The sequence below is a fragment of the Dendrobium catenatum genome, unplaced genomic scaffold (assembly GCF_001605985.2).
Source record: "Dendrobium catenatum unplaced genomic scaffold, ASM160598v2 fragScaff_scaffold_621, whole genome shotgun sequence".
NCBI lineage: Eukaryota > Viridiplantae > Streptophyta > Magnoliopsida > Asparagales > Orchidaceae > Dendrobium > Dendrobium catenatum.
In genome coordinates, this window is record NW_021319083.1 from 19,077,222 (window position 1) to 19,093,382 (window position 16,161).

Here is a 16,161-nt window from a genome sequence, read left to right on the forward strand (position 1 = left end):
CAGCTAGAACTATTCTTCGTTTGTCAAGTTAACCAAATTATTTGTCAAATTTTGTTGCTATCGAAGAATTATTAAAGGATCTCATCCCATCTCTCTGGGATCCGCAAAATGGAAGGAGAATCACTCAAATACTACTTCTAAAGGTTCTCTTGTCGAAGCTCGACAAATTGCAGGGGTGGATCCTGAGTTGCTAAGAGGAGTTTTTTCTGGAGGGCTTCGTCCTGGCCCTTTTTACTCAGCAACTCATAGCGAGATACGTACATTCATATGCTGATCTAATTCATCGTGTGGAGGCAACACAATCTCAGCGGATGAGCCATCATGCTAAAGAAGCAATTCGAGCAAACAATTGGGAAGCGTAAGAATGCACCAAGGAATGGTGATTCATCATACAACGGAAGAAGTAAATGGGTAATAACTTGCCCCCTCGACCTTCATAGTCTCGACGGGAAGCCTCGACTAGAGAAAGAGTATACAACTCTTAATACATATCGAGCAAATGTTCTTGATGGTCATCGAGATGAACAGAGTGTTAAGTGGCCAAATCCCTTAAAGCCAAACTTAGGAATATCAAGAACAATACTGCACTTTCACCGTAGCCGTGGACACACACTGAAGCATGCAAACAACTTAAAGAGGAAATCGAGAGACTAATTCGACAAGGTTACCTTTGGTCGGTTCATAGCAAACCCACTGTTCGTAGGACATTCCTCTGCTGGGGGCAATCGACATAAGACCGCCACAAAATAATCGTAAATGGTTGAGAGATCGAGACTATCGCTGGGAGTCCATTTTATCACAACCAAGTCTTACTTGCGGTGAAGTGAGGAGCCATCACAAAAGAAATTCGTGCTGACCATTGTATTATTTTGATGATGTTGATCTAGAGGGCATTCAGATCCCTCATCAAGATCCACTTGTAATTAACGCGGGATTTGCGATCCATACTTCAATGTCAAAAGGATCTTAGTTGATAATGGAGCTCAAGTGGATGTCCTATTTTACTCCACCTTTCTTAGTATGAGGCCTTGTGAGGGAAAAGCTCCAGCCAGCCGCAGGATCATTATATGGGTTTGATAATCGACATATAGAGTAGAGGGGACAATTAGCCTCCTAGTAACACTTGGGGAATTTCCTCGGCAGGCTACTTATCCAATCCAATTCATTGTAGTAAAATCAGAATCAGCTTACAATGCTATTTTTGGGAGACCACTACAATCAATTTTTGGAGCTATTCCCTCCATTCCACATCACAAGATGAAGTTTTTAACCCCACATGGGATTGGCATGGTACATGGAAATCAACAAATAGCACAATCGTGTTATCTGAGACAGGCTCATAACGCCCTCAGTTTCTCTAAGTATTGAGAATTTTGACCTTCGAAATGAGGACGTCCCTCAGAGGCTTTCATAGTCGAAGACCTTATATGTATCTCCATATCAGATGAGAACCCATCTAAAACAGTACAGGTCGGATCCATGCTCTCAGAGGAGGAGAAGAGAGAATACATGGTTTTTCTACTAGTAGAAATCAAACATTTTTGCATGGAGTCCAGCAGATATGCCAGGAGTTGACTCAGAGATAATTGTGCATTCTCTCAAAATAAATCCAGCCTGTAAGCCAGTTATTCAGAAAAAAATGAAATTTTGGCGCCGGATCGTCAACAAGCCATTGAAGAGGAAGTTGATAAACTTTTGGAGTTGGGCTTATACGAGAAGTACACTATCCCGCATGGTGGCAAATGTTGTCATGGTTAAGAAAGCTAGTGAGCAGCTTGGAGGATGTGTGTGAACTATACACGACCTCAATAAAGCATGTCCGAATGATAGTTTTTCCTCTCCCTCGTATTGACCAACTGGTCGATGTAACGTCTGGGCACAAATGCTGAGCTCATGGTGCATACTCTGGCTACAACCAGATAAAGATGGATCACATAGATGAGGAAGCAACAGCTTTTCAAAAGATAAAGGACTATACTGCTATCGGGTCATGCCATTTGGACTCAAGAATGCTGGAGCCACATATCAACGCCTTATGAATAAGGTTTTAAAGACCTTATAGGACGAAATATGGAGGTATATGTATATGATATGTTGGTAAAAAGTCTTGAAAAATCGCTAGCATATATCTGACTTAGAACGGTGCTTCTCAACAGAAGTAACACTATTATTTTATGTAAGGAACAACAAGAAGGAATGTCATGTCGAGCACATAAATTAAAATAAGCATGAAATTTCAAAGGTGGGGCGAGAGGTACCTTTGCGATGAAGAAAGATATATATGTTGGTGGGAATGCTGTGGAAGATGCGTATCAGGTGGAGGAACACGTCGGTTGAGCAAGGATTGGAGCGGCTAGGCGCTAGGAATGAGTGTGAAGCAACTGCGTCTTCCATCTACAAAAATACATCGCAGGGACTTCACGGCACGGGCGCCACATGTGAGAACTCGCACAACTTTAATCCCATTAAATCTTCCGAAGAATGGGATTTAGATTTACAAGAATTTATGCCTGTAAATATCCGAGTTTTACATCGTCGAGGGATTTACAGGCGCGCAAAAATTATTTGGCTGGATTTAGGTTAAATCCTACTTAATCTTATAACGAATCCAATGAATATATATATTCATATTAATTTTTTTATATATTAATAATCTCAAAATAGAATCTAAAAATTCTGACCTTTATACCTCCCAATATATATAATTTCATAATGTATGCATATATTTCATCATATTATAACAGTTAAAGCGTAATTGAGCGCAGAATTGCACGTTTTTGTATAACAGCATGCAACAAAAAATCTATTAAGCAAATATGCACATTTTAAATAAAATAACCAAATTATCTTGTATTGTGTAAAGGCTAAATTTTTGGAAAGGAGCACTTTTTAAACAACATTATGTAAAAGAGCACGATTAGCAAAAGTTTTAAAAAGGGACATACGATTGAATAATTTGGCGCATTTAGAATGCGCCAAATATTTAAACGTTTTCTAAATACGCCAACCTATTTGGCGTAATAGCCTGAGAGAGAAAAGAAAGGGAGTGGAGATGACGGGGGAGAGAAGAGAGAGAGAGATAGTGTGGGTAGGAAGAGAGAAAAAGCTGACCGGTGAGAGAGAGACAGTAGAGTAGAGAGGGAGAGCATGTGGGTGCATGAAGATAGTAAATATTTAGAGAGTTAAACTAATAGGAGAGAGAGTTAAATATTAAATAAAATAACATTTAAATTAATATTTAACTAATATTATTAAAAAAAATATTTAAGTAATATTTATAATACTAATAAATATTAAATATTTAGTAATTTTATAATACTAATAATATTAAATATTAATTATTATTTAAGTAATATTTATAATACTAATTAATATTTAAATATAGCATATATATTTAAATATTAATTACTTAAGTAATATTTATAATACATTATAAGCTTTAAATATTTAATTGTCTTGAATTTGATTAAAAATATTTAAAATAATAGCAAATATTTAAGAATAAAGAAATTCTTTCAAATTTGAAATTTGTATAAATTTGATAATTTAAAGAACGCAATAGTAAAAAAATTATTATCAATAAAACTAAAATATCTCAATTTTTAAATTTTTTTATTTAAACAGTCCATTTTCTATCAAATTTGAGTGGAGTTTGTATTAAAAAAAGTATATCTCTCGGTTGCTATTTGAAAAATGATAAAAAATATGTCTAGTATAAATAAATCAAAAATAAAAATATATATATCTCTTTTCATATTAATTTAAAACTAAATTAATCTAATTAATGAAATATGAAATAAATATTAACTATTTTAATTTTAAATAAATGTTTTATATTAATTATTAATTAGATGATAAAGTTAGATTGCTTTTATATTCAAGCGACCTGTAATTCTTCTCACATTATTTATTCTTATTGTATAGAAAAATTAATATTAATGCTGATTGGAGCGAAAAAGAGGCTCGCCTCTCTAAGGGGTAGTTTGTTATTGGATTCGGCATAAGATTTAAGCAGGATTTAACCTAAATCCAGCCAAATAGTTTTTTTGCGCGCCTGTAAATCCCTCGACGACGTAAATCCCGTATTTACGGCATAAATTATTGTAAATCTAAATCCCATTCTTCGGAAGATTTAATGGGATTTAAAGTTGTGCGAGTTCTCACATGTGGCGCCCGCGCCGTGAAGTTCCTGCGAGGTATTTTTGTATTTGGAAGACGCAGTTGCTTCACACTCATCCCTAGCCCTAGCCGCTCCAATCCTTGCTCAACCGACGTGTTCCTACACCTGATACGCATCTTCCACAGCATTCCCCCCAACTATATTTCTTCATCGCAAAGGTACCTCTCGGCCCCACCTTTGAAATTTCATGCTTATATTTAATTTATGTGCTCGACATGACGTTCCTTCTTATTGTTCCTTACATAAAATAGTAGTGTTACTTCTGTTGAGAAGCACCGTTCTAAGTCAGATATATGCTACGATTTTTCAAGACTTTTTACCAACATATCATTTACATATACCTCCATAGTTTGCCCTATAAGGTCTTTAAAAACCTTATTCATAAGGCGTTGATATGTGGCTCCAGCATTCTTGAGTCCAAATGGCATGACCAGATAGCAGTATAGTCCTTTATCTGTTTGAAAAGTTGTTGCTTCCTCATCTATGGGATCCATCTTTATCTGGTTGTAGCCAGAGTATGTATCCATGAAACTCAGCATTTGGTGCCCAGACGTGGCATCGACCAGTTGGTCAATACGAGGGAGCGGAAAACTATCCTTTGAGCAAGCTTTATTGAGGTCCGTGTAGTCCACACACATCCTCCAAGCTCCACTAGCTTTCTTAACCATGACAACATTTGCCAACCATGCGGGATAGTGTACTTCTCGTATAAGCCCAACTTCCAAAAGTTTATCAACTTCCTCTTCGATGGCTTGTTGACGATCCGGCGCAAAATTTTATTTTTTTTGAATAACTGGCTTACAGGCTGGATTTATTTTTAGAGAATGCACAATTATCTCTGAGTCAACTCCTGGCATATCTGCTGGACTCCATGCAAAAATATCTTGATTTCTACGTAGAAAATCCACGTATTCTCTTTTCTCCTCCTCTGAGAGCATGGATCCGACCTGTACTATTTTAGATGGATTTTCATCTGATATGTAGATACATATAAGGTCTTCAACAGGGGAAGCCCTCTGAGGGACGTCCTCATTTCGAAGGTCAAAATTCTCAATACTTAGAGAAACTGATGGGCGTGGTTGAGCCTGTCTCAGATAACACGATTGTGCTATTTGTTGATTTTCACATACCATGACAATTTCATGTGGGGTTAAAAACTTTATATTGAGATGTGGAATAGAGGGAATAGCTCAAAAAATTGATTGTAGTGGTCTCCCAAAAATAGCATTGTAAGCTGGTTTCGATTTTACTACAATGAATTGGATTCGATGAGTAGCTTGCCGAGGAAATTCCCCAAGTGTTACCGGGAGGCTAATTGTTCCCTCTACTAGTACAAGTCGATTATCAAACCCATATAATGGTCCTGTGGCTGGCTTGAGCTTTTCCCTCACAAGGCCCATACTAAGAAAGGTGGAGTAAAATATGACATCCACTGAGCTCCCATTATCAACTAAGATCATTTTGACATTGAAGCATGGATCGCCAATTCCCGCGTTAATTACAAATGGATCTTGATGAGGGATCTGAATGCCCTCTAGATCAACATCATCAAAAGTAATACAATGGTCAGCACGAATTTTCTTTTGTGATGGCTCCTCGTTCACCGCAAGTAAAACTTGGTTGGATAATAATTGACCCCCAGTGATAGTCTCGATCTCTCCAACCAGTTGATGATTATTTTGTGGCTGTCTTTGTGTCGGTTGCCCCCAGCAGATGGAATGTCATTACGACCAGGTGGGTTTGCTATGAACTGACCAAGGTAACCTTGTCGGATTAGTCTCTCGATTTCCTCTTTAAGTTGTTTGCATGCTTCAGTTGTGTGTCTACGACTACGGTGGAAGTGGCAGTATTTCTCTTGATTTCCTAAGTTTGGCTTTAAGGGATTTGGCCACTTAACACTCTGTTCATCTCGGATGGCCATCAAGACATTTGCTCGAGATGTATTAAGAGTTATATACTCTTTCTCTGGTCGAGGCTCCCGTCGAGATTATGAAGGTCGAGGGGGCAAGTTATTACCCCATTTCTTCTTCCGCTGTGATGATGAATCACCATTCCCTGGTGCATTCTTACGCTTCCCAATTGTTTGCTCGAATTGCTTCTAATGAGCATTGATGGCTTCATCTACTGAAATTTGTGCATCCACACGATGAATTAGATCAGCATATGAATGTACCGTATCTCGCATGAGTGCTGAGTGAAAAGGGTCAGGACAAAGCCCTCTAAGAAAAACTCCTCTTAGCAACTCATGATCCACCCCTGCAATTTGTGGAGCTTCGACAGAGAACCTTTAGGAGTAGTCTTTGAGTGATTCTCCTTCATTTTGGCGGATCCCAGAATGATGGGAAGAGTCCTTAATAATTCTTCGATTAGCAATAAATTGTTTGACAAACAATTTGGCTAACTTGACAAACGAAGGAATAGTTCTAGCTGGGAGTGAGTAGAACCACGTACGAGCTTGCCCTTTGAGGGTGGCATGAAATACTTGACAGAGGAGCGCATCCGAGGCTCTCTTAATATGCATAATAGTTCTATAGTGATCGATGTGCTCATAGGGTTGGACGTCCCGTCATAAGAATCAATGCTCGGTGGTTTGAACCCTGCAGGAATGGGATGTTTATGGATGGCTTCAGTTAGTGGTGAGGTCTCCGGGAAGTCTCACTGATGGAGAGATTGTCTTTCATCCCTGCCATGGAACTCTTATTGGACCAAGCACCTCAGTTCATGACGTAAGACATTACGCGGGAGGTCAGCAATGCGAGGATCGACCACGTCCTCAGGAATATCCGACAAAATGCGGACTAACTGACTAGGGCGAAAAGGATGGGTAGAGCTAGCAGTGTCGGCAAGGTCAACATCTTGTTGTGTTTTAGGACGACCCCTTAATTGAGGGATAGGGATGTTTGCCTGAACACGTTTGGGTTGAACACCTCTGGCTTATGATGGATCTTGAGGAAGACGAATCTTCTCCTGCTCTGCTAACATCGATTATCGGGCTCCTCGCAAGAGTTGAAGGATCTCCTTTTGAGATTCCTCCATTTTCTGGATGTGATCTTCCATAGTTGGTCCAGATGTTCCTTCTCCAGCATGGTTTTTCCCACCATGGTGAAAATAGGCAGATACCTGAAAAGATAAAGGCACTAAGAGATATGGTGCCCCTAAGGAGCACAGAGAAGTGCAACATCTAAATGGAAGAATTGCAGCTCTTTCTCACTTTTTGGCTCGCTCGGGTGATAAATACTTGCCTTTCTTTAAGACACTAAGAGGAGCCTGTAACTCAGGGTTCCAATGAACAGATGAATGCCAGGAGGCTTTCGAACAGCTCTGAATTTATGTCCTCACCTCCACTACTTTCAAAGCCAGTACCAGGAGAAATGTTGTACATATATATGGTTGTCTCCTCACATGATATAAGCTCGGTCTTGATCTGAGAGGAGAATGGCATTCAACGTCCCATCTATTATGTTAGCAAGGTCCTTTCTGAAACAGAAATACGTTATCCGTTAGCAGATAAGATGGCTTTGACATTAATCTTCTCAGCCAAAAAATTACGCCCCTATTTTCAAGCTCACACGATTAGGGTTTACACAAATCTCCCATTAAGAAATATTCTCCAAAAGCCTGAAGCATCTGAAAGATTAATCAAGTGGTCGGTGGAACTTGGAGAATTTGACATCCATTTTTTTCCTAGACCCGACATCAAGTCACAAGTGCTTGCAGACTTTGTCGTCGAATGTACCAACCTTGCCTCTGATGAACCGCTAGTCACTCCTCCTCTTCCACCTTGTTCGACACTATATGTTGATGAAGCCTCTGGGAGTTCTGGTGCTGGGGCTGGAATCTTATTGATATCTCCACAACAAGTCACTTTCGAATATGGGCTTCGACTGAAGTTTCCTGCTACAAATAATGTTGCTGAGTATGAAGCTCTTATTACAGGAATACGATTGGCTATAGACTACGAGGTTCAAATTTTGATGGTTCATACTGATTCTCAACTTGTTGCCTCTCAAGTTGAGGGAGAATTTGATACCCATAATTCATCTTTGGCACAATATTATGGTATAGCGAAGTCACTTCTTACCCATATAAAAAAGTATCAAATTGTCCATATACTTTGGGAGCAGAATGCCCGTGCAGACGCCCTCTCAAAGCTTGCTACATCAGCAACAATGGACCTCTTCAAAAGAAGATATATCGAGGAAATACACTTCCCGAGTATTGAAGGTCCTTGGATTATACAATCCATTGATGAGACAAGAGAACCGTCTTGGATGGATCCTATCTTATCATTCTTGCAAAATGGTGTGCTGCCCGAAGACTTGACAGTTGCAATGCGACTCCGAGGAAAGCAACTAACTTCATAATTATTAGTGGAGAACTATACAAGCGAGCCTTTACTGGGCCATATCTTAAGTGTCTCCCACCGTCAGAGGCTGATTATGCTCTACGAGAAGTCCATTCAGGTATATGTGAAGAACACTTAGGAGGAAAAGTGCTCTCTCTTAAGATTATGAGGCAAGGGTTTTACTGGCCCACGATAAAACAAGATGCATTGGAGTTCATCCAAAAATGTAACAATTGCCAGCTACACGCCAACCTCACCCATTCACATGCTGTGGAGATCTCATCACTTCAAAGCCCATGGCCTTTCGCCTAATGGGGGATAGATATAATGGGACCCTTTCCTATAGCTACTGGACAACGAAAGTTTATCATCTTGGCCGTAGACTATTTTACTAAATGGGTAGAGGCTGAACCCCTAGCAAAAATCACCGAAGCAAATACCAAACAATTTGTTTGGAAAAATATAATTTGTCGCTTTGGCATTCCGGCAAAGATCATTACTGATAATGGAACTCAGTTCACTGGAAAAACTTTCACAGCATTTTGTAAGGATCTTCACATTCAATTGGTACACACAACCGTGGCCCATCCTCAAACAAATGGTCAAACTGAGGTTACAAATCGAACTATATTGAAGGGACTGAAGACGCGCCTCGGGAAGGCTGGGGGCAATGGGCTGATGAACTCCCCAATGTCCTCTAGGCCTATCGCACCACCTCCAGGACTCCAACAGGAGAAAATCCATATAATATCTGTTTTGGCACAGAAGCAGTCCTTCCCGTCGATATTGGAATTCCAAGCCCGAGAGTCCAAGCTTTTGACTTCAACAGTAATGAGGAGAAGCTCCGAAATAATTTAGATCTCCTTCCGGAAGTAAGAGATGTGGCAATGCTTAAAGTATCTGCATATCATCAAAGAGTTGTCCGTTATTATAATCGAAGAATGAAACCTCGACATATTTTGGTTGGAAAGTTAGTTTTATGTAGCATCGAGGCAGCAGGAAAAGGTCCTCAACATAACAAACTCTCCCCCCTCTGGGAGGGTCCTTACTTGGTGGTAGCCATGGTGAAGCCTGGAACTTTCAAGCTGAATAATGCTGAGAGAAAGATGCTCCCCCGAACCTGGAACATAAAAAATATACGCAAATATTATCAGTAGAGAATTACTTGTCTTCAGTGTTGAGTGTTGTCTGTCTCCTATCATTTGTATCCCTATGTTATAACATGGATGCTTGATATTACCCAATATTATGAAACTTTGCTCGTTTATATTATCTTCTCCTCCGAGAGAATGTATGATAACCATTTCACACATATTGTGAACTCTAACATTAAGATCCTTGATTCGAGAATTACGTAATCTTCATTGCATCTCAATCACTGGATGATCGATCACAGGGGGATTCGATCCGTCCTCCTCCATACAGGTTAAAATCATCAAACAACACTTTGATTAACAACCTTGGAAAGGTCAAACATCCTTGGTGGGTGTCATATAGATCTTTAAATCCTTGATCCAAGAAAGATGTATCTTGATCACTGGATAATTGGTCTCAGGGAGAACCGATTCGACTTCTTTCACACAGGTTAAAAAGGCATGGAAAGTGCTGTAATTAATAACCTCGGAGAAGTCAAGTGCTCTAAGACAGCATTAAAAAAAAAATCACTTGAGTTGAGTAAAAATACTAAAATATTCTTCATTGGTTAATTTGAGATAAAAGCATTAATAACCCTTTATAAAATCATAAGAGAACGCACATGTGGATACATACATCCTACACATAATAATCACTAAGAAAAATAAAATGATACAACTAATAAAAAGAAAAATACTACTCAACATCAACAGATTCATCGTCACTAGAAAAGACCTTCCTCAGCTCGCTTTCAATCTCAGCTCCACCCAAATCTGAAGAAGGATCCTCGGAAGCCTGGCTAGTAGTTAGCCCATCAATCTTAACTCCGGCCTTGCGTTGTACCAGTCGAACTCCCTTCAGGAAACCTCGGGTAAAGCCTTCATCTAGGCACTGCTGCTCCAAAGCCTTCACTTCTACATTATATATATGCTCGCGAGCCTCCTGAAGGTGATCCTGGATGATGATCTTGAAGTCTATTGACTTCTTAAAATCTTCGATAACTCTTGAAGATTCTAGGCCGAACAAAGCGGCCTCCTTCTCAGTTATGATGATTTGAGATTTCTTATTTTCAGCTTCTAGAACTGCCACATTCTCTCCAGAGACCTTTTGATCCTTTAGAAGCCGTGTGATCATTGTTTGTGCCTCAACAAGTTCAATCTGGAGTTGATCTATCTGCTGGTTCTTAAGATAAGTAGTGGTCATGATATTGGCCAATTCAGTTATACACTCGGTCAATTCCACCTCTAGAACCTTCACCTCCTTGGTTCTATGGTCATACTTCTGCTTATACTCTCCTTTAAGATACTTCACCTTCACAAATTCATCATTCCATCGTTTAAGGTTTGAGTAAGCTCGACCTCAAGCTCCATGTGGCGTGATAGCTGAAATAGAATAAGAGGATACATAAAAAAATGTTCCAATTAATGCAACAAAAAGAAGTTTGAAAAACAAAGGAGAAGATGCTACTCACAAAGTCATCAGTTTTGCGACGTCCAAGGCACTGATGTTTCAACACATCCCCAGGAACATGTAACTTTGCAGGAGAAGAGTCAGGGGGAACCTGGCTAGGGCTCGTTGAAATTCCTTCCAATTTCTTCTTCTTCAACAAGGCCTGAGGATCGTCACTTTTTCGCTTAGAAGGAACTTTTGAAGAAGGGGCAGGTGGCTCGTGAACTTTAGTAGACTTATTCAACATCTTTGCCTCTGACCTCCCAGCTTGAATTGACAGCCCCACTTTGAATAGAAATTCTTCTTAAATATATTTGGTCAAATGACGAACCTCGAATAGAAGATGTTTGACGTCAGGGATGTTAAGAATCTTCAAGATGTCATCTTCTCCGACATGCAAAGGGACGTGTAGATCCTTCATCTTCCCCCATTTCTCTATGAGGCCTTAATCATTTTGCACATAGAAAAATGCATGGGCCCAGCTCTTCAACGGGTCTCAGGTGCGCATGTCTAACCATTTAGACCAAAAGGTCACGCGCCCCTGTGTATCAACAATGAATAAGCCCATCCGCGAAAGATACTCGGGTGTTATAACGGCTCCGCGATCTCTGAAGAATGCAATCAGCCCCATCGTTATCGACATAGCTCTGTGCGAAAATTGGGCTAAACTTACTCCACACCTTGCAGAGATATCAATCAGCTCAGGAGGAGGGGGGAATCGCAACCCAGCTTGCAAACTAGACTCAGAAATGGTCAGATATCCTGGTGGAGGGAGACATGCTCGATCTGACCTTTTAGGAACCTTCGCCACGATGTCATTAGGAAAATGAAATTTTTCGTAGAAGATGATCAGTGAATCGCTAGTAAACGATGGATCGCAACATCATTCGGTTCAGCTTTCTTACTAGACCCCCTCATCATCATCTGGGCAGCAAGACGTGAATCTCCTTTGGTCATCGGATTTCTCGAAGGATGGTGATCACCCGTCATAACCTCTATATTGAAAGAGAAGAAGAAATAAGTGGAAATTTCTACTCAGTGAGGGGCCCTAGGACTGAACAGGGGATACCCGTCTGAACAGAGCTAGGGAAGCCTAGCTGAGAAGGAGGAGTAGAAAAGATGAGAAAGATGCGGGAAATTCCTACTCAGTGAGGGGCCCTAGGACTGAACAGGGGATACCCGTCTGAACAGAGCTAGGGGAAGGCCTCAGCTTGAGAAAGAAGAGAAGAGAGGGGGAATGCAAATTTTCATACCCCCAAAGGGGGTATTTATAGTGGTGTGAGGGAGGGGAAGAGCATTAAAATTTTCCCCAGAAATTTTCAATTATAAAAATAATAAATAATATAAGAAATGCAATAATTAATATATTTTCCTAAAAGCTCAAAAGAGGCGGAATTATATAACGTTAAAGGCAAAGAACATTAATTGATATATACAAATAATTAATAGTGTTTAAACATTCGTTAAATTTTTATTAAAAGAAGGGAGGACCTTTGAGGGGCGTTAACAGCCGCCTCATTCAAAACACAGATAAGGCCAAAAAAGCCTAAGTTTAAACATTAATTAACTATACATTTATAACGTTATAGACGTCAATAGTTTAATATTAATTAAATAACTTCTTAAAATTATAATATTAGACAGAGATTATAATATTGTGATAAAGTGTATATAAATTAATATCAAATATAGAGGAATACATCTATCTTGATATTGCTTATATTAGATAGATAAGAGTTACATTTTCTTACAAAGCGATATGTTGTGTATAATTAAATCATAGTGCATGAATCTACTTCTAGAAAAAACATGTAAACATTCCATCAATTAACTTCTATGACAGATATAGCTGGGTCTGAACCTAATATAAATGCTATATAAGACGGATAATTTAAAAATTTTTTGTTATTTTTATATGGGCATTATTAAAGCAAGTTATCAGTTCATAAGTAGGGGTGGCAAACGAGTCGAGAGTGAGGTCTCCCTGAGTGCAGGTGGTTGTTCGAGCTCGACTCGCGAGTCAATATCTAGCTCGAACATCAGGCTCCGAACTCGAGTCGAGCTCAAAAATCGAGCTCGAACATCGACTCGCGACACAGAAATAAGCTCGTCCGAGCCGCTCGAGTTCCAGTTTACCCCGCCCCCTACCTTTTTCCCGCCCGTTTCTCAATAGCCAAACGCCATGGGCCAGCGGTGTGCAGGAGAAAAATTTCGGGCAGCCAGAGCCAACCAAAAGTTGCAGGTGCGGCCCGCGGGCACTTTTTTCCTTTTCTATTGAAAAATATTTGTCCTTATGTGTTTATCCGTGGATAAAGCAATGAAACATTTCCCTAAACTTCAATTTCCAGAGCGCGCCTTAATTACTGCTTTTTCCCGTGGATAAAAAATTTAACTATCAAATTTTACTATCGCCTCTAACCTCTTAATAGTTGACAGTCTTGGGAACATATCCCATATTTAATATATATGATATATATTTGAGAAGTTATATGCAAAGAGTTTTTTTTTTAAATTAACTACAGCCGATTCTTTTTTTAGATTTAAAAATTAATAAAAATATAATTCTTATTTAATTTTATTAAAAATAAATTTATTCGAGCCGACTTGGCGAGCATCACAGCCGAGCCGGCTCAAGCTCGAAACTCGAGCTCGTTTAACCAAACGAGCCTCGAGCTCGACGTCGTGAGCTCGTAAAGCTCGGGCTCGGCGAGTCTCATAAACGAGTCGAGCTCGAGCCGGCTCGCGAGCCGGCTCGGCTCACTTACACCATCCCTAAGTCATAAGCAGCTAGAAAGATACAAATATATATATTTTTTGGACTTTGTAAACTTCGACGCCATAAAAAGGGGTGGCACTGATAATCAATCAAAAATTACATTGATTAGAGCACGAATCTTGATGCAAAATCAAGTTGGAAACTTCAAAAAATTAGCCTCGAGCGACCATCTGAATTCAGATTCAGAAACTTACAGTCGAAAACTGAGCGTTCGAATTAGAACAAACCCAACGGACCACCCAAAATTCACCTCAATCTGAGCCCAAATGATCAAATCCAAAGACCTCGAAGCTGCATTTTGGAAGAGATCAACACAATTTGAGGTACCAATGATCTCTCAATTAACAGCTTTATCGAATCGAACGGCTCGACGAGACGAATCCAACGAGCTCAAGAATCATCAATTCTGAATCACTAGCACTTCAAATATCCCATGCGAAGGCGGTGCATGATGCGTAGGAATCAATCGACTGCACATATCGACCACTTCCAATTTCCTTGATTATTCACTATTTTCAACCTATGCCACTCAGAATATCTAAAAAAAAGACCCCCATTTCCTCATGAAAGGGGGGAGAAGGCCAAGAGAGAAGAAGGAGAGAAGTGAAAAAAGCTTCGCCGGCCATAGCTCCTCCTCGACCACCGCCGTGAGTGCTGCACCACGCGAGTCCTGCGCAACCACCTCGCCGGACCAACCAAGGGACGCCGGAGGCTGCAGAACCACGCCGAAGTTGCACGCACCACCACCGCCGGAGTGCTACAGCACCACCCACCGCCTGGACTACCAAGGACGCCGGAGATGCTGCCGCACAGCGTGCATGCCGCTGTAGTTTCCACTCCCACCACGATGAACCACCAAGGGACCGAAGTGCCATCCGAGCTAAGTACCCTGACAGTAAAACCGGCCTGACACCGGAGTGCCTGCGGACCTACATCTGCAATGGAGTGACGTTGGACTTTTAAAAAACTCTCAGTTGATATCTGTAATCAGTCGTCTTCAAGGACAAGTCAAGACATGTTACTTTTTCAATATTTAGTGGAATCATCTTCAACTGGGCTAGACCCACGTGGTTTTCCCTTTCGGGTTTTCACCGTAAAAAATATTTGTTCTTTGTATGTGTGAGCTGGATATCCGTGCAACGCTAAGACAGTCAGAATTATAACTCTATCGCCCGTATATTCTATGCCCGCAAACAACTTCGACTATAACATGGCGATAGCGAATAAATAATGTTTGATCAATTTTCATTATTATTATATCTATTTATTTTAAAGTTTTAATATTTCAATCACAATTTGGCTTATGAAATTTAATTTTTTTATTTTAGATGTAATAGTTAGATTGTTTTAATATTCAATGGGGATCGTACCGGTTATTTTTCTCACGTTTATTTATTATTCTGTTAAAAGTAAAAATTAAATTTACTAACTGCTTGGAGGCCTCTTTAATTCTATAATTTCTCTCGTCGTTGGGTTGTCCCAGAACCTTTTAGGTCTGTCTAGGGTTTGCGTTTCCTCGTCGTCATTTCTTCGTTGCCGCGTCGTTGTGCGTCCGAAATCAGCACGTAATAATTTCTCCTTTTTGGAAGAGTCCGACGATGTTGGCTCGGAAGTCTCGACGAGAGACAATGATATTTCTCTTTTCGGTAAGCTTCTTCTCCTAAATACAGCAAATTCGGCGATCTATCGGATTTTATTTAAGGAAAAACGGAGAATGAACGAGCTCTACGTCTGTAGGATTCAGAGTTGTCATTTTTGCTATTTGGTACGATATAGGCTAAATCCTGCATCCATACCGCCCCTTAACCTAGCGTCCCGAAACCCTCGTCTCTCTGCCCGAAATCCAAAATTTAGAAACCCTAGACGAAGGAAAAGGGAGAAAGTTGCGAAAGCTCGCTGAACAAGCGTCGACAGGACCAGGGACGTGTGAAGCCCGGATGTACTTAATTGGGGATTTATAAATTTTGTAGGGTTTGGTGGTGCTTGAGCAGGATGATGTTGATAGGGGAAGCTCTCATGGTAATGCCAGAAACTACAGGGTTGCAATTGTTAAAATGCTGGTTGACAGCAATATGACAGCAATTTTTCTATCATCCTTCTCATGATGATAATGGCTAAATGCTAACGATGATGATGATCACTCAAGGCACTCCTTTTAGAATTTCTCAAAGCAAAATTATTGATCCTTGAAAATAAATTTGGTGCTCCTTTCCGTTGTCATGCTTCTCATTATAAAGGTGCTAAGCCCGGAAAGAATTTATTTTTACCATAATATTT